The sequence below is a fragment of the Equus przewalskii genome, chromosome 5 (genome assembly GCF_037783145.1).
Source record: "Equus przewalskii isolate Varuska chromosome 5, EquPr2, whole genome shotgun sequence".
Taxonomy (NCBI): Eukaryota; Metazoa; Chordata; class Mammalia; order Perissodactyla; family Equidae; genus Equus; species Equus przewalskii.
In genome coordinates this window covers 52,523,546-52,548,778 of record NC_091835.1, presented here as the reverse complement: position 1 = coordinate 52,548,778, position 25,233 = coordinate 52,523,546, and the positions used below count along the sequence as shown (strand labels likewise).

At 39.2% G+C, this 25,233-nt stretch overlaps 1 protein-coding gene across 18 annotated transcripts in view; it reads left to right on the top strand.

Annotated features, from left to right (window-relative positions):
- LMNTD1 (lamin tail domain containing 1) overlaps positions 1-25,233 on the top strand; it is a 369,630-nt gene that overhangs the window by 39,164 nt on the left and 305,233 nt on the right. For 4 of the 18 annotated variants that reach the window (XM_070619347.1, XM_070619345.1, XM_070619344.1 and 1 more), the window contains one exon: positions 2,903-3,062. The exons of 10 other annotated variants lie outside the window; for them this stretch is intronic. The gene's annotated coding sequence lies outside the window, so the exon portion shown is untranslated. Of the gene's footprint in view, positions 1-2,902; positions 3,063-8,509; positions 8,664-11,851; positions 11,992-25,233 lie in introns of those variants that run through there. 4 more of the 18 variants (XM_070619343.1, XM_070619359.1, XM_070619346.1 and 1 more) reach the window with 4 other exon arrangements.

The following is a 25,233-nucleotide window of genomic DNA, read 5'->3' as shown; positions in this document are numbered from 1 at the left end:
TTGTGGTGTTTTCGAAAAAGGGAAAGCTCCAGAAGAGAGAGGCTGGCTGTCTAAGCTGAGGGCTCACAACAGAATGAGTCCGGCCAGACTGCGGTCCTTAGTATCTCCTGAGATGACACTTTTTATTTCCCTTTCTCAGCCATTGCTCTTGATTTTCCTTCCAGCATGAGAAGAAATGGTTTGACGCCCCCCCCCCCTTTTTTTTAAGGTTCATTAAAGGAGTTTGATAATCAAAGTGAGGAATTTGAATCCTGGAAACAGTCCAACAGAGTGTTCTGAGGACCTGCTCTGAGGTCTACAGGTCTGATGCAGTTGATATACTTTTTAAATTAATTAATTTTTTATTTTTAATTGTAAAATACACGTAACATAAAGCTTACTATCATAACCATTTTTTTGAGGTTTTTAAAAAGAATTCAGTTCATAATAGCTTACATCATTGTGAAATTTCAGTTGTACATTATTTCTTGTGTGTCACCACACAAGTGCTCCCGTTCACCCCCTGTGCCTGTCCCCCACTCCCCTTCTCCTGGTAACCACTCAACTGTTTTCTTTGTCCATGTGTTTGTTTATATTCCACATATGAGTGAAATCATCTGGTGTTTGTCTCTCTCAGTCTGGCTTATTTCACTTAGCATAATTCCCTCTGGGTCCATCTATGTTGTTGCAGATGGGGTGATTTTGTCTTTTTTATGGCTGAGTAGTATTCCATTGTATATATATACCACATCTTCTTTATCCAACCATCTGTCAATGGGCACTTAGATTGTTTCCATGTCTTGGCTATTGTGAATAGGGCTGCAATGAATATAGGGGTGCATGTGTTACTTTGGATTGTTGATTTTGAGTTGTTTGGGTAGATACTCAGTAGTGGGATAGCTGGGTCATATGAGAGTTCTATTTTTAGTTTTTTGAGGAATCTCCATACTGTTTTCCATAATGGCTGCACCAGTTTGCATTCCCACCAGCAGTGTATGAGGGTTCGCTTTTCTCCACACCCTCTCCAACATTTGTTATTTTTAGTCTTAGTGATTAGAGCCATTTTAACAGGCGAAAGGTGGTATCTTAGTGTAGTTTTGATTTGCATTTGCCTGATGATTAGTGATGTTGAACATGTTTTCATGTGCCTCTGTATATCTTCTTTGAAAAAATATCTGTTCATATACTTTGCCCATTTTTTGATTGGGCTGTTTGTTTTTTTGTTGTCCAGTTGTGTGAGTTCCTTTTATATTATGGAGATTAACCCTTTATCAGATATATGATTTGCAAATATTTTCTCCCAATTTGTGGATTGTCTGTTTGTTTTGATCCTATTTTCTTTTGCCTTGCAGAAGCTCTTTAGTCTGATGAAGTCCCACTTGTTTATTTTTTCTTTTGTTTCCCTTGTCTGAGAAGACATGATATTTGAAAAGATCCTTTTAAGTTTGATGTCAAAGAGTGTACTACCTATATTACCTTCCAGGAGTTTTACAGTTTCAGTCTTTGATCCATTTTGAGTTTATTTTTGTGTATGGCATGAGATAATGGTCTACTTTCATTCTTTTGCATGTGGCTGTCCAGTTTTCCCAAGACCGTTTATTGAAGAGACTATCTTTTCTCCATTGTATGTTCTTGGCACCTTTGTCGAAGATTAGCTGTCTGTAGATGTATGGTTTTATTTCTGGGCTTTCACTTCTGTTCCATTCATCTGTGTGCCTGTTTTTGTACCAGTACCATGCTGTTTTGATCACTATGGCTTTGTAGTACATTTTGAAGTCAGGGATTGTGATGCCTCAACCTTTGTTCTTTTTTCTCAGGATTGCTATAGCAATTCGAGGTCTTTGGTTTCCCCATATGAATTTTAGGATTCTTTGTTCTATTTCCATGAAGAATGTCATTGGGATTCTGATTGGGATTGCTTGAATCTGTAGATTGCTTTGGGTAGTATGGACATATTAACCATGTTTATTCTTCCAATCCATGTGAATGGAATCTCTTGCCATCTCTTTATGTCATTATTTCTTTCAATAATATCTTATAGTTTTCATTGTATAAGTCCTTCACCTCCTTGGTTAAATTTATTCCTAGGTACTTTGTTTTTTTTTTGTTGCGATTGTAAAGGAATTGTATTCTTGAGTTCTGTTTCTGTAAGTTCATTATTAGAGCACAGAAAGGCAACTGATTCTTCTAAGTTGACTTCATACCCCATCCTTTCTTTCAAGTTCAACTCAAACCTCATCACCTTCATTCTCAATCACAACAGGCCACGTCTCACCTCTGCCATCTTTGGTAACCCATAGTGCTTATTGCCTGTACTTTTTAGTGTACTTGAAAATTATAGATTGCCATGAAGTTCATCTTGATTTTAAAAGTATATTTGTCTTTCCTTAAATAGAAGAAACAGGGATGTACTTGTAATATTCTTATTCTATTCTTATACTTTCTTTGTTTTACCCAAACTCCTAACATAATCCTGAACTCAGAAGAGGCAGTCAGCAAATACATGGTAGTGAATGAATGAACTAAGTAGTGTGTCTATTAGGAATAGCCAAATTGTTAGTAACAATTATCTGATAACAGTGACTTTAAAAAGATAGAAGTTTAGGGGCTGGCCCCGTGGCCGAGTGGTTAAGTTCGCGCGCTCCGCTGCAGGCGGCCCAGTCTTTCGTTGGTTCGAATCCTGGGCGCAGACATGGCACTGCTCATTAAACCACGCTGAGGCAGCGTCCCACATGCCACAACTAGAAGGACACACAACAAAGAATATACAACTATGTACTGGGGGGCTTTGGGGAGAAAAAGGAAAAAATAAAATCTTTAAAAAAAAAAAGATAGAAGTTTATTTTCTTTCATATGAGAAAAAGTCTGCAAGCAAGTGGTCCAGGGCTATTTCATAATTATACAATATTGTCAATGCCCCCAGTCTCCTTCTAGGTTTCTGTTCCACTATCCTTAGCATGCAGAGACAGTTTTAAGCTTTCCTCCTGGTTGTAAAATTTCTGCTGAAGCTCCAGTCATCACATCTCAGCTAAAGGACTGAAGAAGGGAGAAAGGAGAAAGGCCAAAAGAAGCACACCTCCCAGGTGAGTCAGCTCCCTTTAAAGAGTGTTTTGGGACACCTACCCAGATGACTACGGCATATATCTCATTGGTTACCTTCATTTGTAAGAGAATCTGAGAAATGCAATCTTCGGCTATGCATGTTATCATGCTAAAGAAAATTAGATTCTATCAGTAAGAAAGAAGGTTATGGAGGAGGCAATTACCAATCTCTGCCATAAGTTGTAGTCCAAGTTGTCTCCTGATTGGGATTCAATCTCTTGATATTCCTAAAAAATTAGATGTTCTCCCAATATAATGCATCTGTGGAAAAAAATCAATGCTGTGGAATTTAGACAAGGAAATATGAAAAGAAGTTATATCTGTTATCCAAGGTAGAAATGTTAAGTCAAGGCACTGGACTTAATTTAAGACCCTGGAGATATCAAGGCAGGAGAAATAGTTCATTCTAGGAATAAAGAGACTGTGAAGGAACTGGAGCTCTTGATGATGTTGAAAAGCAACTATCATGGTAAAGGATGAAAAAGCTAGAAAGACAGGCAGCTGGGGTCTGAGGATAGAATATGGGATTTAAGATTCCAGAGGCTTAGCTGTTCCAGAGAGTGAGTGGCAAGCTTCAGGGCCTGGTTATCCAAGTAGAGCAGAGCTGAAGGTCATGAGAATGGAGAAGATTTATAAGCTCCCATGGTATAAAATCATATCTATTGAATGTACTTTACATATTCCCTTGCTGTGCCAAGCACAGATGGATTTTCTTTTTGTTGTAAAAACAATATAGCTACATTTTGGAAAACAAAGGGAGAGAATCCTCACATTTTCAACATCTACACAACTCGTATCTCAGTTGGTGTATTGCCTTCCACAAGATGTACATAATTGCAACCATAGCTTAAATATGATCATCTATCCTTTTACTTTAATTTAATGCTATAATGTAAGCATTTTCTATGTTGTAACATAGCTATTGTAATTAATCAATGGGTTCTTAATAAGTATGACAAATTACAATTTGGGGATACTCCAGATCACAGATCAAAACCATGTTTCTAACGACTCGTTAACACAGCATTCACCATGAAAAACACAGTCTCAGGATTCTGAGTGTGTTTTGATTTTGCAAATTTTATTGCATCTTTAGTTCTAACTTGAACAATGAGAATCTTTGGATCCATTCTTGCCAGAGAAGACTGCAGAGGTTAGCAATAAGTTAAAATAAATTCTCACTCCGCTAAATCATCCAGTCTTTCAGCAAACTTGAAATAAATTTTTTCCAACCCAGGAGAAAACAAGAGATGCCCTTTGGCCCCAGGTAGAGAAATGAGAACCAGTGAAATTTTATAACTTTCTTATCTTGCATCCAGGGTAAGAATATATAGAATATCTTCTAAGTACACTTCTACAGGGAAGCCCTGGGTCTGGGGGTGGAGGAAGACCTATCTAATGTAATCCTTGCACTTACTAGATACGGACCTTGATTTGTACTCTGAACAAACTTATGTTAATATCCCTAACTTCAAATGGTTGAGGAATGCAGTTGGCAAAAGGGAAGAATGATTTTTGAAATATCAAGATAAGAGAAATCAGAATACTACGAATCTCTAACAGTAAGACAAAAATGAGTCATATCCGTCTTTATTCTTGATAATTTGGTTGAAGTTTCACAATCCTCTTTGGTTTCACAAAAATGATGATCTTGACCTGTGGTCTAGAGTATCCAAAAATTGTGATTTGAAACACTGACTAAGAACCCATCAATTAATTGTAATAGCTAAGCTACGACATGGAAAATGCATGGATTATAATGTCAAAAGAAAAAGATAGATGATCATATGTAAACTATGGTTGCAATTAGGTACATTATGTGGAAGGCAATAAACCAATTTACACAACATGAGTTGTGTAAATGGTGGAAGCGAGAAGATTCTCCCTCTCTATTTTCCAAAATGTACTTATATTGCTTTTACAACAAAAGATATGTATCCTCAAATCTCTTGACATTGCTTCCTCCTGACTTATGTGCCCATCGAACTCCACACATGGTTCAATTCACCTATTCTTGTGGGTCACCTAACGTTGCACTATAAACTTACATAGCACTGTGGATAGACCCCCTACAAAAGCAAATTTTCCATTGTAGGCCATCTCAATGCCACTTAATAACCTTTATACTTTTCCTGGCCTTTTCTCCTTCTTATTTCCCACAATGGCTGGTCCAAACACTTTCTACTTCTTCTACAGCCCCTTACATGTATATTTTCTAGGATTCTGTCCTCAGTCCCTTCTCTTCTCTCTATTCATTCTTCTGCTTTAACTACTATCCACTGAATATCTACCTCCAAATCCCACCCCCGACCCCACCCATACATATACTTGGATACTTGGATGTTTGTGCTCTTGGATGTCACATGAGCAGCTCAGGATCAAATTCATTATATTTTATAAACTTGAAAGCTTTCTTGTTATAGGTTTTACATTTCAATGAATTCTAATGACATCTTTCTAGGCACCAATTCAGAAATCTGGAATGACCTTTTACTGGTCCTTTCCTCCCCTCAACTCCATATCAGCATAATCATATTCTATGAATTCTATCTCATATTCTCTTTCAAATCTATCCCTCCTCTTTGTTCTCATCCTTGCCGCATTAGTCACTCTCCTGTCGTAAATGACAGTGGTCTCATATCTGGTCTTCCTAACTCCTGAGTTGATTCCTGCAAGTCACCCTCTTCTCTCTTACCAGCTTATAAAACACAGTTGTTCATATTACTTGGTCTGCTCAAAGCTCTTCAGTAAGCTCCCACATCACATAGCAGAAAAAGTACAAATCTTTAATGGGGCAAACCAAGCCCTTTGTGATTTGGACTTAGTCTTACTTTTCTAGCATCATCTCTTGCCTCCACCAGTCTCTAGCACTCAGCCACACTGAACATTCATTTCAACAAATGTGCTCATCTTTTATACACCTCCATGCTGGTCCACAGCTGTTCCATTTCTTGCTGATCATCTGTTGATCCACTAATTCACCTACTTCTTTGACCTCTAAGCAAAGTAGGGGCTTCCTCCTCCCTCTTCCTATGGTTCTTTGACCGTGCTGCTATTCCCACTCTCATCACATTTTCCTGTGGCTACTTGTGTTTGTTTCCTGCTCTAGATTATGAGTCCCTTGAAGGCAGGGATCAGATCTCAATCATTTTTTCTCCCTAGCATCTGACATCTATTAGTCGTCTAGGAAATGTTTCTTTAAAGAGAGCAATGTCCCTCTGACACTAGGTCCCCTGTAGCTGCCATTTTGCATTCATTTACCTTCAGTCTTATTGAATGAATTCTCAACACCACGTAGCTCCACTTTTACTTCCTATTCACCTTTCCACTTCAGGGTATTGGGATTCCTACCCTCTCCACTTCCAAGAGGCGATCTTGGATAGGTCAGCAATGACTCGCATATTGCCAAACACCGTAAACACTTTCCAGCACTGGAATTATCTGATTTATCTCATGCTTTTGACACTGGGAACTACTCTCTTCATTGTAAAGCTCTCTCTATGACACTGGACGCTCCTCCTCCCTCTCTAACCCTTTGTCCTCCTTTGTAAACTCCTCTCTGCTTGCCCTTCCCTAAGGTTTGGTGCTCAGTCCACTGCTCTTCTTATCTTCCACACCTAATGTAGAAAACTTCCTCAATGGCATTTTCCCCATGGTTTTTTGTTTTGTTTTATTTTTTCTTCTTCTTCTTCTCCCCAAAGCCTCCCAGTACATAGTTGTATATTCTAGTTGCAGGTCCCTCTGGTTATACTGTCCCCATGGTTTTAACTACCACTTACATTCTAATAAATCTCCAAACTATATCCAGCCCTCACTTCAGATTTGACTATCCAACTGACCAGTGGATATGTTTATATGTTCCATAATCTCCTTAAACACAAGTGAATTAGACAACCTGAATTAGACATCTAGCCTCTAGCCTTTCCTCGTCACAGTCTGACCCACCCTCTCTCCACCGAAGACCCTTCTGAATTTCTTGTGTTCGTTAGCAACCACACCAAAGATCAGTCAGCTACCAGCCATCTTAGTGTCTTCTCTCTTCCTTGTTCCTCCACAACTAATTCACATGTCTTCAGTGTGGCACTGCACCCTAGATCCTCCACTAAGTGAGAGAGCTTTCAAAGCACAAATTCTACCCTGTTTTTCCTTATTTTAAGCCCTTAAATTGTTTTTCATCTCTAGGATTAAGCGAACATTCTTTAGCACAGTTTAGCAGGCTCACGCGACCTGGCCTTTGTCTCCATCTCCATTTCACCTCCTGCCACTCCTTGTTTGGAACGTTTATGCTGTAGTAACCTTGAACTACTTGCGGTTCCACCTCACTTCTTTGTTTTGTTTGTGGTGGTCTCTGCCTAGAATGCCCTTTAACCCTCATTCACCTTGATAATCTTAATCATTACCCAAATCTGCTCTCAGTATCACTTCCTTCAGGACATTTTCTCCACCTCTTCAGGCTGGACTGCTCTCTCATGCACATTCTTGCTTAGCGTTCTTCCCTAGCCCTTATCAGTTTATACTGAAATTATCTTCCTATGTTACTATTTCCCTCATGGAAAGCCAGGTGATCCCGATGGTTTGGGGCTCCAGTTTGGGTTCAAATCCTGCTCCAAACCTTATTGGCTGAGTGACTTTGGGAAAGTTGCTAAACCCCTCCAATCGTGAGTCCCCTCAACTGCAAAATGGGGATAAAAATAGAATTAAATTTACAAGGTTATTAGAGAATTAAATGAACCTGCCACATGGTAAAAGCTCAACAAATACTTTATAATGAGATTATCACTCTTCTGCACAATGCCTTATCTGTTCTTGTATCATCAGAGCTAGGCAGTGCTTTGTATATTGTATGTACTCAATACGTAGTTGTTGAATTGAACCAAACTGAATGAATTAGTGAATGAACTAGAGAATATTTATGCATGGCGGCATATTAAGAGTGTACAAATGAGCCAGACAGAACAAGAGTTTCAGTTAAATGATTCAGTCTGGTAAGTGCCAACACTCTATCATAGAAAGAGGTCAGTATATTTAGTGTGCTGGACGCTGTGGAGCACTGCTCAGATCCACCCTTCAGGATGGAAGCACGCACTCCTCTAGCTGCTGAGAGTGTGTGGCAGACTTCTTGCTGCTGAATATCCCCTCTCTGGTGACTGCACTGGGTTGGAAAGAGCCATTTGCCCAACGTACTTCTCTTGACTGTATCTAAAGACTCGTTGGTGCTGGGGACTAATGTCTGACCTTGCTCCAACTTGGGACAACTTCTCAGGGCCATTCCAGCTCCAGAGTTTACCGTCAGACTGGATGAGGTTCTGTTGGGACTCTACCACAGCCCAGTTGCTTCCTCTGCCCAATCCTACTTCCTTCACATCTGTCCAGATGTTGACCACAAGAGCACATCCTCTAACATCGTGTGTGCAAATTTCTGTTTTAGAATCTGTTTCCTGGAGAATCCAATCTGCAACATTTTCTGAAGAATGAATCTAATAATTACATTTTAGACACAATGTATATGAGATGTATATGAAATGACTAGCAATAGAGCTGGCACCAAAACGGAAGATCCGATGATGATTATTTTTGGAGGGGTAAGATTTAGAAAGTGATGCCAAGATAGAAGTGGCTGCTTACAGCAATTTTAATCCCTCGCTCACCCTGTACCTTGAATATTGTAAATAGTGAGTCCTTTAGGCTCTGTGCCCACATGCATGTATTTTCCATCACTTGTGTCCTATGGGAAATTCAAACATGGAAAGCAAAAGAAATCCCTGAGGCTCCTGCCTCTGGCGTGCTCTTGGGGAAATTGGTAAACCATGAATTGTGATCATATATCTCCTGGCAAGCAGTGATTGAGTTAAGTACTGGGCTGCATTTTTATTAATAAAAAAAGGGCAGTAACATTAGAAACAATATATTACTTGTCTGTATTATGTTAGAATTTCACTTTAAAACAATTTGTTCTAGAGAAAAAGCCACTAAATAACTAAAGCTAAGAGGTTTTAGTTATTAAACTTGCCACAAGGGTCTAGCCCAGCATAAATTAATTCTTAGCATGGGTGGCCAGGACAGGTTTTATTTTTTTTAAACTATAGGGTATATCATGGTTTCTGTTTATGAATTACAAAGGAAACAGATATATGTTTTACTGCATAAAATACACGCACATAAAAAATTAAACAATACAGAATTATACAAATTAAAATGTGGAAGTCCTCCACCCTCTGACTCCCCACAATGTCACTCCTTAAAAATAGTCACCATGGGGCCTGCGCGGTGGCGCAGCGGTTAAGTTCGCATGTTCCGCTTCTCGGCGGCCCGGGGTTCGCTGGTTCGGATCCCGGGTGCGGACATGGCACTGCTTGGCAGCCATGCTGTGGTAGGCGTCCCATGTATAAACCAGAGGAAGATGGGCACGGATGTTAGCTCAGAGCCAGGCTTCCTCAGCAAAAAGAGGAGGACTGGCAGTAGTTAGCTGAGGGCTAATCTTCCTCAAAAAAAAAAAAAACCCCAAAACAAACAAACAAACAAACAAAAATAGTCACCATGGGGGACCCGCCCCGTGGCTGAGTGGTTAAGTTCGCACGCTCCGCTTCTGTGGCCCAGGGTTTCGCTGGTTCAGATGCTAGGCACAGACATGGCACCACTCATCAGGCCATGCTCAGGCGGCGTCCCACATAGCACAACCAGAGGGACCACAAATAGAATATACAACTATGCACTGGGGGTTTGAGTGCGAAAGAAAAGAAAAAAAAAGAAGAAGAATGGCAACAGATGTTAGCTCAGGTGCCAGTCTTTAAAAAAAAAAAAAAAAGTCACCATGAAGAGTTTGGTGTATAACTGGAAGAATATATCTTACATATATTTACATTTATAGCTGTGAAAATAATACAAAAACAGAGATAATGAATCTGTTACCTTTCTTATGCTAATATGGACAGATATGAAAACCTCTATTCTCTCGCTCATCCTTCTCTTCAGTTGAATCTCCTGTGTGCATAATACAGGAGCCTTAGTTATTGTTAGAACACTGACAGTTTTCTTTTTCCTTCTTTCCCAAAACAACTTCCTGTGAGAACACCAGTGGGATTGTATGTTTCTTTGGAAGTTCACCTTCTTTTGAAAATGGTGATATCTCATTATATTACAACTTGGTTAGAAGGACTTATTTTCTCCTTTTTACATTTTCAATCTTCATGTTTATGTCACAGCTAGATTTGCTGCTTTCATTAATTCATATCACTTTCAATTTAATAACAGAGAATTAGAAAGTTTCTGCTTCTTAGAACATTGCTAGTATTTCTCTTTCAATTTGTTCGTACCTGTCATAATTTGTTCTCTCTCTTGTCCCCAAACCGACTGTCTTTCCTGGGTAAATGACAGCAAAAGGCCTCAGTCATTACTGCAGAAATGATTAAGAAGCAACTCCAGATATTGAGGCTTATAAACCATAAAATATACTATCATAGAAAATGATACCTATTTCCTTGGAGAATTCTAAAACACAGGAAGTTTGGATATAAAAGATTAGAAATCATCCAATCTCATTTTACTGAAAGTGAATTTTTAACAGCACAGCAAAATAATCTAATGTGCAAACATAAAATATGTCAGAGCTATGAGTGGCTTAGATTCAAATGCATTTAGAAACAAGAATCTAGGTAGATAGATCTGGATAAATAGATGCAATGATTTGATGACAAGACCTGGACTGAGTCCTTTGCATTAAGAGAGCAAATATTATTGCTGCTTTGGAACATTTTAAGCAAACTGGAGAGAAACTAGCCAATCTTACATCATGGCAGTTAAGTGAAGAAATTTTTTAAAAAAGGGAGTTAGCCATAGCTGGAATTTTTTATTTGAGTTATCAATTTAGATTTTTCAGGTTTGAATCAAAACATAAGGTCCTTGATCATAGACAGCTACTGTCTTTCTTATAAGAAACAAAGGGCTGATTTATATTCGTGTTTCCTTTGTCATAAAAAATAGAAATAAACACTAAATTGTTGTATCTATAGTACTGACTACAAATAAGATATTTTTCTAGTTTCTGATGGGTTGTTTGCAAGTCTTTAAATCCTTGCTGTGGAATTAGCCTTGTCATTAAAACCCCTCCTTTAGAATGAGTGAGACCTCACTTCAAAGAAGCGCATTCTCAGGAGTGCTGAAATGCATGTGCTTTTTATCTGCACTGGAGAAAGCGCTGTAATGCCAACCAGCAACTAAAGGATGACACTAGGAGAGGAATTTAAATGTAAAATGAATCTGTAAAATAAAACTGTGAAAAATATCAACATACTGAAAACTTAATGTACAATATGATAGAACTCTTTAGAGGGAAAAATAAAAAGCTACGATGAGTCAGAGAATTAGTGTCTCTCGGATAGTAGAACTGATAAACACCCATGAAAACAACCTTTTCTATCATGCATCCTACAGGCCCAGAACTTTTATCTTTAAATGGTCATCCTTCTTAGAACAAAGAAGACAGTAGTCAGGAGGGCTGGGGAGTGGTCTGCAGAATAAAAATAGACTACAGATTTCTCACTTGGCAACACACTTTTGTAACCAGATACCATCTGAATTGTTTTCCTAGTCTATTATAATAAGCATGCTTGAGCCAGTCAAGCACAAACTTTCAGACAATAAATGTTTTGAATGCAGTGGCTATTCTACCTTGCCTGGTGTTTACTCATACCTAACGCAGTTAACCATGCCTTGTTAAATGGAAAACATTCCCGCCGCCCCCACCCCCCAACCAGCCCTACAGCCGTTGCCTAGGACAACCCACAACAAATCTGGCTGCAGCTGCCCCAGGGGGATCCCAGTCTAAAAAACTGGTGATTTTACATTAATATTCTGCTGAAACTTCCTGGCACCTATGAGGTTAAAATCTTAGAACATCTAGAAAGAAAAAACGTAAGTACTTCTAAAACAATGCTGGAAAGGGGCTAATAAATTCTTTAGGATTAACACCAAAGCCTGATGTAAACAAATTTAATCCCCTTGATGTTCAGGAAGAAATTAAAGCTAATGAATTAAATATGCAAGTCTTCTTGCGTTGCAATTCTCTTTTGCTAATATTATGATAATCTCGCACTGTCAACATTATTGGCAAGCTACTTTCTAGCTATTTTGAACATATTTCCGTACTGAGCATCCATACACTGAGAATTTTGATGATGAGTGCATTGATTAGCTTTCAAGATCCTAAACTTTTTCCTTCATAAGTTGAAATTTTGATTTCAAAAAATAGACAAAAACATTTTGTGTATATGTGTATGCCACTACCAATATCTTTTGAAATAGACCTTAAACTGTTTTCTTTTTGCCATATAATTATCAAAAATTTTTTTCTGCTGTCTTAAAAAAGATATGCTAGCCATAACATTTTATGAGAAAGCAAAAGAGATTAGGAATTTTTGGACTTTCTGTCTAATACCAAAGTATGCACAAGACAACGAGAAATATGTTCTCATAGTAAATATTTTCTGTTATTTTTTATAGCCACATGTTTCAGTAAGATATTTTAAATTCTGGAATGAGTCCCATTCATGTGAAGTCTAAATATATATTTCTCATGTCATTAATTCATGAACACATTGGTGGATTACATCTATACAGTTTGACATGTGCTTTCCACTGATAGTAAGCAAAGGATTCAGAAAACGACAAGCAAGTTTTTGTGAACCACTTGTCCTGATGCAATATGGATTTGTCTTTAGTCAAATGCTCTGCCTTTGAACTAGGGAGGGGGTGTATATTGGGTTTTGTAACACAGCTTGAAGTGAAGGCAGAACATGTCCCTTTTCTACCACCATATTTAAAAAAAAAATTAGGGGCCGGCCCTGTGGCCGAGTGGTTAAGTTCCTGTGCTCCGCTTCGGCGGCCCAGGGTTTCACTGGTTTGAATCCTGGGCGCGGACATGGCACCGCTTGTCAGGCCATGCTGAGGCAGCATTCCACATGCCACAACTAGAAGGACCCACAACTAAAAATACACAACTATGTACCAGGGGGCTTTGGGGAGAAAAAGAAAAAATAAAATCTTTAAAATCTTTAAAAAAATATTAGTGTCTTTGATGACAGCAGTTTTAGGATTGGTTGAATTGTCAGGTTAAATTTCTTAATCTGGGTTCAAAGGGACCAGACATTATATTATCTGAAAAGGTCAAGGGAAAGCTGTAAGACAAGCTTTTTCCCCAGAGTGTGTATAAATCCTAAAGCTGATAAAATTCAATGTAGGGATATTTTAGCCAAGTTTCGTTAGGTATTACATTCCTTGATAGGAGCTCATGGAGCGGGGCTCAGTCTACCTCCCACGTTGTGGATGGGTTTGTCTGAGCTTGCAGGGATTACCTGGAAGCCTCAGCATACCAACGCTAGCCTCTAGATAAGACATTGTATTGCCTGGAATTATTTGCATTAGTAAGACCATATCCAGGAGCTTTAAAAAAACCTAGGATGCCAACAACTTCTCCTCCCCTCTCTTCTTTTTCTTTTCCTTTCTTCCTCATTTTTTGAAAGCATAAATCCTTCTGTAAAGCAATCAAGGGACTAGTAAACTGTCTCCACCATTTATTAACTCCTTAAGTGCTACCAGTAATGGATTTGGGGATGTTCTAAAAGGCCAACCTGCAGAGCTCTCTGTGTGCTTTTCAAAGATGAATTTTTCATCATGCACTTCACATAAGGTGGTCCTGATAAATCTAATGGTGGCATTCTCCCTGCCTCCTGCACCAATTACCTACCAGTTCTACACAGTTAACTAAACTACCAGTTCTACCCAGTTAACTAAAGACTAGAAAATATTTCCTCTAGAGCTGATAAGACAGTGCCCTAATTAGGGGTTTCCCCAGGAGTCAGGGTGCTCAGGCCTTGCTGAGTCTGTCCACATGGCCCGTATTCTCTGGCATTCTTCAGTACCTTCCTCAAGTGCTTAGTGTTAAAGGATTGGACTGAGCCTCTTTTCATTTACTGATATCAGGAATCATTTGACTGATCCAATATGATTTGGAGGATAAAACTAAATTTGGAGAAATATCAAACCTTTATAGAGCATTTTATTAAATTCTTACCTCCTCTGGAAGGTCTTGAGTCTTAATGAATCATGTTCTAAAATGGAAAATAGTGTTTAAAAGGAAGCGGTGGCGGGGGTGGGGGGGCTGGCCTGATGGTGCAGTGGTGAAGTTCGCATGTTCCACTTTGGTGGCCTGGGGTTTGCTGGTTCGGATCCTGGGTATGGACATGGCACCACTTGGCAAGCCATGCTGTGGCAGGCGTCCCACATATAAAGTGGAGGAAGATGGACATGGATGTTAGCTCAGGGCCAGTGTTCCTCAGCAAAAAAGAGGAAGATTGGTAGCAGATGTTAGCTCAGGGCTAATCTTCCTCAAAAAAAAGGAAGCAGGAAAGCAATTTTTCCAGTTTAAGAATAACAATGGGGGCCAGCCTGGTGGCTGAGTGGTTGAGTTCACCACTCTGCTTCAGTGACCCAGGGTTTTGCCAGTTTGGATCCTGGGTGCAGACTTGGTGCTGCTCATCATGCCATGCTGAGGCGGAGTCCCACATAGCACAACCAGAGGCACTCACAACTAGAACATACAACATCGTACTGGGGGCCTTTGAGGAGAAGGAAAAAAGAAGAAGATTGGCAACAGATGTTAGCTCAGGTGCCAATCTTTAAAAAAAAGCAAAAACAAAAACAAATGAAAGGGATTATTTTTTCTCCAAAGTGAGAATTTGGGGCATTAGGGCTAATGCATCAGTTTAGTTTATTTCAGTTCCTAGCAGTTCAAGTAATAGTTACTGAGCATCCACAGGTGCTGGCACTAAATCAGGTGCTGGAGATACCAAGATGAAGAAGATACTGTCTCTCCATTCAAGTAGCTCAAGGTCTGATGCATGAGACAGGAGCTTAAATGACACTTTCAAAATTATGGCAAGGACTGTGACTGAGTTGTTCTCAGGGTGCTCTGAGAATCCAGAGGAAGGCACTGAATTTAGCCTAGGGATAGATGGATGCATGCTCTCAGATGGGGTTAATGCCTGAACTGTGTTTAAGTATGAAAGGAGGTTGAAGGCTAAGGAAGACTAGGGTAGGAAAGGGGAAAAGAAGAAGTATGATTGGGGAGATTAGAAGTCGATTCAGGCAGAAGGGACAACATGAACAAAGATGGGAAGACACAGCATAGGATATGCTAATTGCAGAGCTATGAATAACTATGAACCGTGAGTAAACATGAGGAGGGAATGGTAGAGGATGGGGCTAGAGAGACAGGTCCACTCAGGTCACTGAAGATCTTATATGCTAGGCTAAAACACCTGGACTTGAGTCTATAAGTGACAGAGAAAAACAGAAACGGGCTGAATGTCAAAAACTGTGAAGGGTCACAGATTTTAACCTGCTTGCAAGCTAACAAGTTAGGCTGCTACAATTTCATGAATGCTTGCAGAAGACACAAGACTCCTGGATCAGAGACAAAAGACTTTGTTACTCATGGCACAACAGGCAGCATGAGGTTCAATTCATATTGGTTCCCCTTTCCCTCTAAGTTTCATGGGAACAATAGGAAGGTGGGCCCAGGTGGTTGTTTTTCACATAGTGGGTTTGCAACACAGCCAAGAAACCCTAAGCTTAGGATTCCTCAATATTGTATGAGGGAGATGCATGCAAACCTGCCCAACCTTCAGAAGGATATACCATCTTCATTATATCAAGCAACAAACAAATCTGCTCTCTGTCCTGGAGGGAAATACTGTATCTTCCAAGGATATTTGCTATACAAATGTTCTTGAAAAGACAGTCCAGAACAAAAGCTGTCAATGCATTTGCTCAAAAGATGTGCAGACATATTAGATAGCCACGAAGAATTGTCTTCCAACAGTATAACAATCAGATGTACAGTTTAGGTTTATCACTCTGGTGGTAGGTGAGGGATGGAATGAGGAGGCTGTTGCAATAGTCCAGGTGAGAATTGATGAGAGCCCAAGTTTGAGAGGTGATAGGGATGAATTTGAGAAATATGTGGGAGGAAAAAATAGACAGCTTTTGCCATCTGAGACAGAGGAAATGGTCCAAAACAAGAGTCTACAAACTTTTGTTTGCAAAGCGTTGTATAGGAGATAATTTTAGGCTTTGTGGGCCGTGTGGCCTCTATTGCACTCAACTCTGTCATTGCAGTGTGAGAGCAGCCATAGACAACACATAAACGAATGGGCATGGCTGTGTTTCAACAAAACTTTGTTTACCAAAAAGATTCATGGACTGTATTTTCCAACATCAGGCTTAGGTTTTTGTTTTTTATGAGTAGATAGATGGAAATGCTAACAATTGAGAGAAAAGATTTAGCCAGTTTTCTTGATGTGTGTTAGACAGTGAGGAGATGAGTTTTTGAAAGTTTTGAATTTAGGAGAGTAAGACATATCCAGGTTTACTAGGCAGCTGGATATATACATAAATTTCAAGACAAGGTCATTGTTAGAGATAATGATTTAGATGTTCTGAGCATATAGATGGAAGTTAAAACCATGGAAGTGAATAACATCATTTAACAAGAACATGAAGAGTAGGGAGAGAGGTTGGCCAAGGGTGAAATGCTGGGAAGCATCGACATTTAAGGGCCAGGCTGAAATTAGGAGGCACTCCAAAACTTCTTTAGATGCAACATCTTATGTGTGTGTGTCTAGTGTGTGAGTGTAAAGAAGAGATTAGAAAATTCACTTTAACGTTAGAACAAAACAACACTACCTAAGACCTGAAACTCTGAAAACCCCCCAATGTCTGCTATTCTTCATCAGAATAATAAAAGGCTTCTAAGAAATTTAAGAGACACACATATTTTTTTTTAACTTACATTCTCTTTTTGTTTTTCCTTTTTCTCCCCAAAGCCCCCCCGTACATAGTTGTATATTCTTCGTTCTGGGTCCTTCTGGTTGTGGCATTTGGGATGCTGCCTCAGCGTGGTTTGATGAGCAGTGCCATGTCCACGCCCAGGATTCGAACCAATGAAACACTGGGCCGCCTGCAGTGGAGCGTGTGAACTTAACCACTCAGCCATGGGGCCAGTCCCACACACTCCTATTTTTTTCTCTTCTCCATTTGTGATTTTGAGAGTAAAGTTAATTGAGAAGAACCTTGGCTAGTCATACTGAAATCCAAACCCAAATTCAAACTACTTCGCTGAAAATCTAGTTCTTCATTTCATCTGGGAAAGGTAGACAGATGGGTTTGTTCCACTCTTCTCTTCTGAATAGAAGTATGGTGGTAGTCACTAGTCATTCATTTATTTGATCATCACTTAACAAATATTTAGTAAGCACCTACAATGTGTATAGTTAGGTGTTGTGGAGGATAGAAAGAAGAACAAGATGCAAGCTGCCTTTGTTTAAACAAAACAGAGGTGACATCAAAAAGAATGTGATCAGTGTCTCAAGAGATGGCCATTAAAACCAAAGCAATGTTATTGGTGTGTTTTCTCTGCTACTCTTTGTAATTATGCTTAGAAACTTCCAGAAAAAACAGGAATGCGTGCTTTTAAGTCACAGTGATCGATGAGTCCAGAAAGGGGAAACTGCAAATAAAACCACATGATTGCACATGCCCTGTCAGAAGAATTTGGAGTAGGAGGGATGAAATTCAGTCCACACTATTCCCATCTGAGTTGTAAGGACAGCTCTCTTTGCTAGCTTGTTAAATATACTCATACGACAAGAGTAGAAAATGCCTCCTTTTAAAAACATAAATATAAAATCAGGTGGTGAAGATAATGTGCGTCTACACACAAAAATGAGTTTGACATTAGTTCAAACAACTATTTTTTTTACTTTTTTTTTTTGAGGAAGATTAGCCCTGAGCTAACATCTGCTGCCAATCCTCCTCTTTTTGCTGAGGAAGTCTGGCCCTGACCTAACATCTGTGCCCATCTTCCTCTATTTTATATGTGGGATGCCTGCCACAGCATGGCTTGATAAGCGGTGCTAGGTTCGCAACTGGGATTCGAACCGGCGAAATCCAGTCTGCTGAAGCGGTGTGGGCAAACTGAACCAGTATGCCACCAGGCCGGCCCCTCAAACAACTATTTTTTAATCTACATGACAACAAGTAATTTAATCTTTAAAAATATTTTTAAAATAAAAAAATCTTTTGAACTAGGTTAGAGTTATGTAAAAAGCAAAAAAATAAAAAGCAAAGATTCTTGCTTGCTTGCTTTAGCTTCCAAAATGGAAGAATCTAATATTTATGGGATAGAGTAAGTTATACTGGCAAAGGAGCTTCTTACTTCATTACCAGTGCAAAACAAGCCAAACCTGTAGTCAGTTTCTTAATGTCACGAGCATATATCTAAATTTGGGTGTGAAACAAGTCCATATATTCTCTTTCTTGAGTTATTAATTTTTGGATCAGATATAATGTCTTGTTTATACAAACCAGTGAAAATTTGTTTATTGTGACATTATTTAGTGGTTTACTGTTAACCCTATAGAGAAAGAAGCTATAATTTTTACTTCTCAATTTTGATTTTGACTCAATTAAAGCAACACTGAGATTATTAAAAGCTATTACATATTCTATTGAGGGTCTATTGATTCATCCTTTTGAACACTCATTATGGAAACAGTAGTGTTAAATCACAGCTGAGTCTGGGTACTATATTTCGCACAGGGTTTGAGCTGTAAATAGCAGTTATTGTGAAAAATGCCTATTTGTATTCATCAAAGTAAATTTTCTTGACTAACTAGTTGGATCACCTATCTGACAGGGCCTTTGATGAGTGAGTGCTCTCAAGGCTCAAGCAAATGTGGGTTTGATGGGCCACTCACCTCCTCCATTATTTTGAAAGCCTATTTGGTAATTGTAGGCTACCTCCCTAACACAAATAACCTGGTTCAGCATGATCAGAATCTCTTCTTTCTTTCTTTCTTTTTTTTTTGGAAGATTAGCCCTGAGCTAACTGTTACCAATCCTCCTCTTTTTGCTGAGGAAGACTGGCCCTGAGCTAACATCAGTGCCCATCTTCCTCCACTTTATATGTGGGACGCCTACCACAGCAAGGCGTGCCAAGCGGTGCCGTGTCCGCACCCGGGATCCAAACCAGCAAACCCCGGGGGCCGCCAAAGTGGATCATGCGCACTTAACTGCTGCGCCACTGGGCCGGCCCCTAGAATCTCTTGTTTCTTGTCTGTGAAATATGCTCCTTAAAGAAGAGGGTAAATTTGTCGAGCCCTGTGTGGATCAGAATAAAAGAAGATTGTAACTGTATAACATGTATTTGGAAGATCCTAATTCCATTGTCAATTTTGGTACAAAGCTTAATGAATAGTGTTACCTATACTCAGCCCTCACATTTATATGCTTCTAATGTTACCCATAAATGCTTTATGAGTTACAGCTCCTGCCTTCTTCAGAGCCTCTGTAGAGACCGTCTGAGTAAGTGCAAGGGCATCTTTGGTATGACTCTAAGTTCATGGCTGAAGTTAATTTCACCTTCATTAGGGTGTGAGTTTCTCTGGGTAGGGGCTGCCTCTGCTGTTTCCTTTACAACTCTCCTAACAGCAAGACGTGTTTGTGACTGGGACTCTGGGCATTTACTGCTTGTTTGCCATCCAAACTTTAAGGTTTATTAGTAAACAGTGAAGAACTGAAAAATATGGTTGTTTAGAAGCATGGGTTGAAGCCAAATTGTGGAAGGCCTTACCTGCCAGGCAGATTTGTACTTCATGAGTTTTTGTGAGCAGGGTGAGTGGTGTGACAGGAGCTGTGCTATAGGAAGCCCAAAGGGGCAGCAAGCCCTTGGGAGGTAGACAGTGGGTAGTGAGGGTTGGGGGATGGACCAGGCAGTACGCAACTGCTGAAATTTAGAAAAGGACACTCAAAGGCCGTAAATACAGACTACAAATATCAGTGAAGGAAAGCACTACTCAGTGGAGTCCGAAGGAAAGGGGAGATTCACAGAATGTGAAGAAAATAATTGAGCAGAAAGAGAAAGGGAGAATATTCTAGTTTCTAGGAACATTAATGGAATTTCAGCTACTGAAATATTTTTGACAAGGAATTCATGTTTTCCTCACCAGGCTAAATAGTTCTTTCCTTCCTTCCCTCCCTGTCTCCCTCCCTCCTTTCCCTCCCTTTTTCTTTTCCCTCCCTCCTTCCTTTTCTTCCTTTCTTCCCTCCTTCCTTCCTTCCTTCCTTCCTTCTCTCTCCTCATTCTCTTCCTTCTTCAACAAACACTGCCAAAAAAAATCCTACATTTTATTTCCTCTGGTTTCATCCACTTCACCTTTTTTCCCCTGGTATCTTAGTTTGATTTTGTTCATTTGAAACTGCCTTCCTTTGGACTATTCCTTCTGCAAAATACAGTATCAGACCTTGAAATGAGTGACACAGAGAAGTTCAATAATTTCTTCCCTAGAGATTTTTTTGTCAGATTAATATTCAGAATTTTTCTGGACTTTTGAAGACTCCTTTCTCTTCCAAGATTTCCCTGAACTCTCTCTCTAGAGGTCAGGAAATTGTCTCAGGTTCTTCTGGTGGGGTGGGGGGTGGGGGTGGGCGTTGGTTAAGGCAAAGTCCATGGTGAGGTGTCATTTATCAAAAGTGTTAGCAGATAGGGCCAGAGGACAGATTCTGTTGTGTGCTCAAGTCTAAATTGAGTCACCAAGCAAAAGACTCCATAAAGAGAAAGAATTTAATAAGAACCAAAAAATAAAGGGGACAAGCTGGTATCAGGAGCAGAGCTCCAAGCATGGGGGATGCTGGTCTTGAGACGTTCTGGAACTGTGATGCAGATAGTGGAGTCACCAGTGTGACTCCGTGAGGTGGCTAAGTTTAACTTAAGGGATTGAAATGGGTTGGAATTACCTTTCCTGTTCCCAAATCACCAAAGTACTGAAGCTTAGAAAAAACATCTCTCCAAAATACTCCATTTTTCATTTGAAAAAAGGGAGAGACAATATTCCTTGCTTTCTAACTCATCAACTTCTCTAAAGGTTTAATCAGCTTTATTCCAGGAACAAGAGAATCGATTGAACTGTATGATTTTTTAGAGACAATGTGTTCTTGGCAAATTGGAAATGTATAGTTTTATGGTTTAAAGGTCAGTATCTGAAATCAAACAAACCTTGGTTTGAATCATTGTCTGATATTTATTAACTTTGTGAACTTGGGCAAGTTACCTAAACTCTGTAAGCCTCTGTTTCATTATCTATAAAAAGAGGATAACAATAGGACTTATCTCTTAGGATTTGGGTGATAATTTAATGAAGCAACGAGTAAAAAGTGGTTGGAACCATGCCTGACATAGAGTAAATGCTCAATAATGTTAGCTATTGCTACCATTATGATAATTTTCAATCTAATTTTTCCTTCTCCCAGATTACTTTAATATTGAATTGACTCAACTATATATATATATATATATATTTTTTTTTTTTGATGAGGAAGATTGGTCCTGAGCCAACATCTGTTGCCAATCTTCCTCTTTTTTTTTTTTTCCTCTCCCTAAAGCTCCCGAGTACATAGTTGTATATCCTAGTTGTAGGTCCTTCTAGCTCTACTATGTGGGACACCACTGCAGCATGGTTGATGAGCGGTGCTAGGTCTGCACCCAGGATCTGAAGCAGCAAACCCTGGGCTGCTGAAGCAGAGCATATGAGCTTAACCACTCTGCCACCAGGCCAGCCCCTCAACTATACCTTTAATACAGAGGGAAGTTGCTTGAAAGATCACCTATACTCCCAAATATTTTTTTTCTTCCAATCTAACATTTGGTGCAAAGTTTACAAATGAAAACACTCAAAATTCAATACAGTAGAACAAAGTATTATTTCTAAGTGGCCTGTTATTGGATCTGACTATTCCCAGACTCCATGGCATGGAGATGGAAATACTATTTGTAAATGCATGTATTGATTCATATTTCTAAAATCTTAATATACTAGGTCAGCTGTGTAATAATTTAGCAACATTTTTTATTATTCACCAGGTACAAATGACCTTAGCAGATGCTAGTGAGAGATGAAGAAGAATTGAAAAATCGTGTATTTGTCATGGGGTTCCTATTGCCAAGTTAGGGAGATAGAAGATAAATACACAGAAAAATAGAAGAAAATGTATAAATTAATATCTTAATAGATAAATTAATTTGCTAGTAACTGAATTAGTCAAAGGAAAGTGAGTGCTGTAGTTATTATTGCTTTAAAAAATTTTATTTTTAAAAAATATTCATACTCATGGAAAATTTAGACAGAACACAAAAGTGCACACTGATATTCCAAGGTTTTTTCTTTTATTATTTACTTTCTGTTTCAGGAACTTCCTTGAGTCATTCTTTTAGAGTAAGTCTATTGGTAAGAAATTCTCTTTCTTTTCTTTCCTCTTATCATGTCTTGATTTCCTTGTCATTACCGAAGGAGATTTTTGCTAGATATGGAACTCTAGGTTGACTGTTCTTTACTTTCCTCCCTTGAAAAACGTTGGCCCCTTCCTACAAGCTCTTGTGGTTTCTGATGAGAAATTCTCTGTCATCTGAATTGATTTTCCCCTGAAGGTAAGATGTCATTTGTCTCTCACTGCTCTTGAGTTTTTTTCTTTGCCTTTAGTTTGCAGAAGTTTGATTATGATGTGTCTTGTTGTGGAATTCTTTGACTTTCTAGCTGAAGTTTGCTCAGTTTCTTGAATAGGTATATACTGTGCCAAATTTATGAATTTTTCGGCCATCGTCAAAATGCTTTTTTCAGCCCTGACTCTTTCTCCTCTCCTTCTGGGTCGCCAGTGACATAAATGTTAGATCTTTTGTTATAGTCCCACAGGTCCTTGAGGATCTGTTCCTTTGTTTTCTCCAGTTTATTTTCTCTCTGTTGTTCAGATTGGGTTATTTCTATTGTTCTATCTTCAAGTTTGCTGATTATTTTCTATATCTTCTCCATTCTTCTGTTGAGCTTATCCACTGAGCTTTTCTTTTCTTTTTTTGTTTATTGTATTTTTCAGTTCTAATATTTCCATCTGGTTCTAATCTATGTCATGAATTTCTTTGCTGAGACTTTCTCTTGTTTTCATTTGTTTCAAGCGTGTCTGTAATTGTTGAGGTATTTTTATGATGGCTGCTATAAAAATCATTGTTAGATAATTCCAACATCTGTGTTATTTCAGTGTTGGCATTCGTTGATTATTTTTTCTTGCTGAAGTTGAGAGTTTCCTGCTTCTTGGTATGATGAGTGACTTTCCATTGTATGCTAGACATTAGAGTATTTCACTATGAGACTCTGGATCTTATTTAAATCCGCTAGTTTAGGAGACTTTTTATCACATGTTTCCAGAGGGTAAGTGGATGGGAAGCCACCTCCTTACTGCCAGGTGATGGTGGAAGTCTAGATTTCCCACTCTGCCTGTTGACACCTGGGGTTGGGGGTTAGTCCTATAACTGATGGGTGGGCATAGAAGTCAGGATCCCCACAAGGCCACCAGTGACATCACTGTGGTCTGAAGTCGAGAAGTGCCTCATTATTGCTCCCCCTTTGGTCTCCACCAACACTGCTGTGGGGAAGGGGTGCCTTATCACTATCACCACTTAAGAGGTGGCACGCCACATGGCTTCCACTGACACCATCGCAATGGGGAGGTGAAAGGGGGCTTCATTGCCACCAGGTGGGGATCGAAGTCTAGGCTTCCCCAGTGATCTCTGCTGACATTGTGAGGGAGAGGGATTGTTACTGTCAGGCAAGGATGAAGGTCCTGACTCCATTAAGGGGGAAGGTGTGCCTTGTTATAGCCCAGCAAGATCTATAATCCCTACTTAGCTTTTGCTGACAGCATTGTTAGTGGGGCTGCACATTTTTCTATCACCATTGGGCTGGTGTCAGCGGAGGCCATGTGGACTTCCACACTCACTGAGTGGTAACAAGGCAGCCCTCTCCCACAATGATGTTGGTGAAGACAAGTGGGGAACAGTAATGAGGTACCCCTTTCTCTTGGGCCGGGTTGGTTGGGGTAGGGGCAGTTATTTTCTGTAGGTGTTCTCTCTTGCTAGGCTATTCCTTTCTTAGTCCTTTGGTTAGAGAGAATTGGCTCTTTTGGGGCTTTCTTTTTTTTCTATTCTGTCTGTGCCTATTGGCACCTACAGGTCACTGCTTCTCCAGCAAAAAGAAAACCCAGGGTCGTTCCTTAGGTCCTGAACTGGTCTACCTTCTCTCTCCATTTCAAAGTCTTCTTATGTTATCTTATAAAGAAAGTCTAGAGTTTTTGTTGTACTACTTTTGTGCCTGTCTTGAGCCATAATTCATAACTAGTGAATGTATAAGTCGATTCTGACTTTTGGCATTATATGTAATTCTTCAGTGAACATCTTTATGACTAAAACCTTAGGATAAATTATTAGGACAGAAAATACTGACCTGAAGTATATAAATATATTCAAGATTTTTTGATGTATTTTGCCAAATTGCTTTTCGGAAGGAACATGACCCACATATACTTTTACCAGCAACGTGTAACAATACTCATTTCAAAAGATACCCTGGTCAATTGGACTTTACATTTTTTCCTAATTTTATAGGGGCAAATTGATATGATAGTAAAATTTCTACCATGGTTTTGAAAGATATGAAGAATTGCCATAATTTATTGTAAGATAATTCACCAAATAAAAGATATGACAATAATATCACTTTCGAATGCTTAAAAGGTGCCAGGCACTCTGCTGAACATTTAACATTTTATTTTCATAACATGAGAATAAACATATCATAATGAGGTAAGTATTATTATCCCTATTTTTATGAGACTTGGAGAGTGGAGGCAATTTGCCTAGGACATATAATTAATGAGGTGGGATTGAAATTTAATCCAGTTTTCTCCCACTCCAAATCCCTTGCCTGGATTCACTGTGGGCAGCAATAATGAGCTGATTTGCTTAAATGATTAACAGGCTCATTTGTTGTCAGAAACGATGGGCAAAATTACAACATTTCTTTGTTCAGTATCAGCAGAAGGCATATAGGAAAAACCATTCAATCTACTGGTTCCATTTTCAATATACAGCTATTAATAAATGGTGATGGAGAAAACCAATCAAGGATGCCAAATCTTCACCTTAATTGCAGACTATTAAAAGCCTTCAAATCAATATCTAGTTTTAAAATATGTGAATGATTTCTTTTGTAAGAA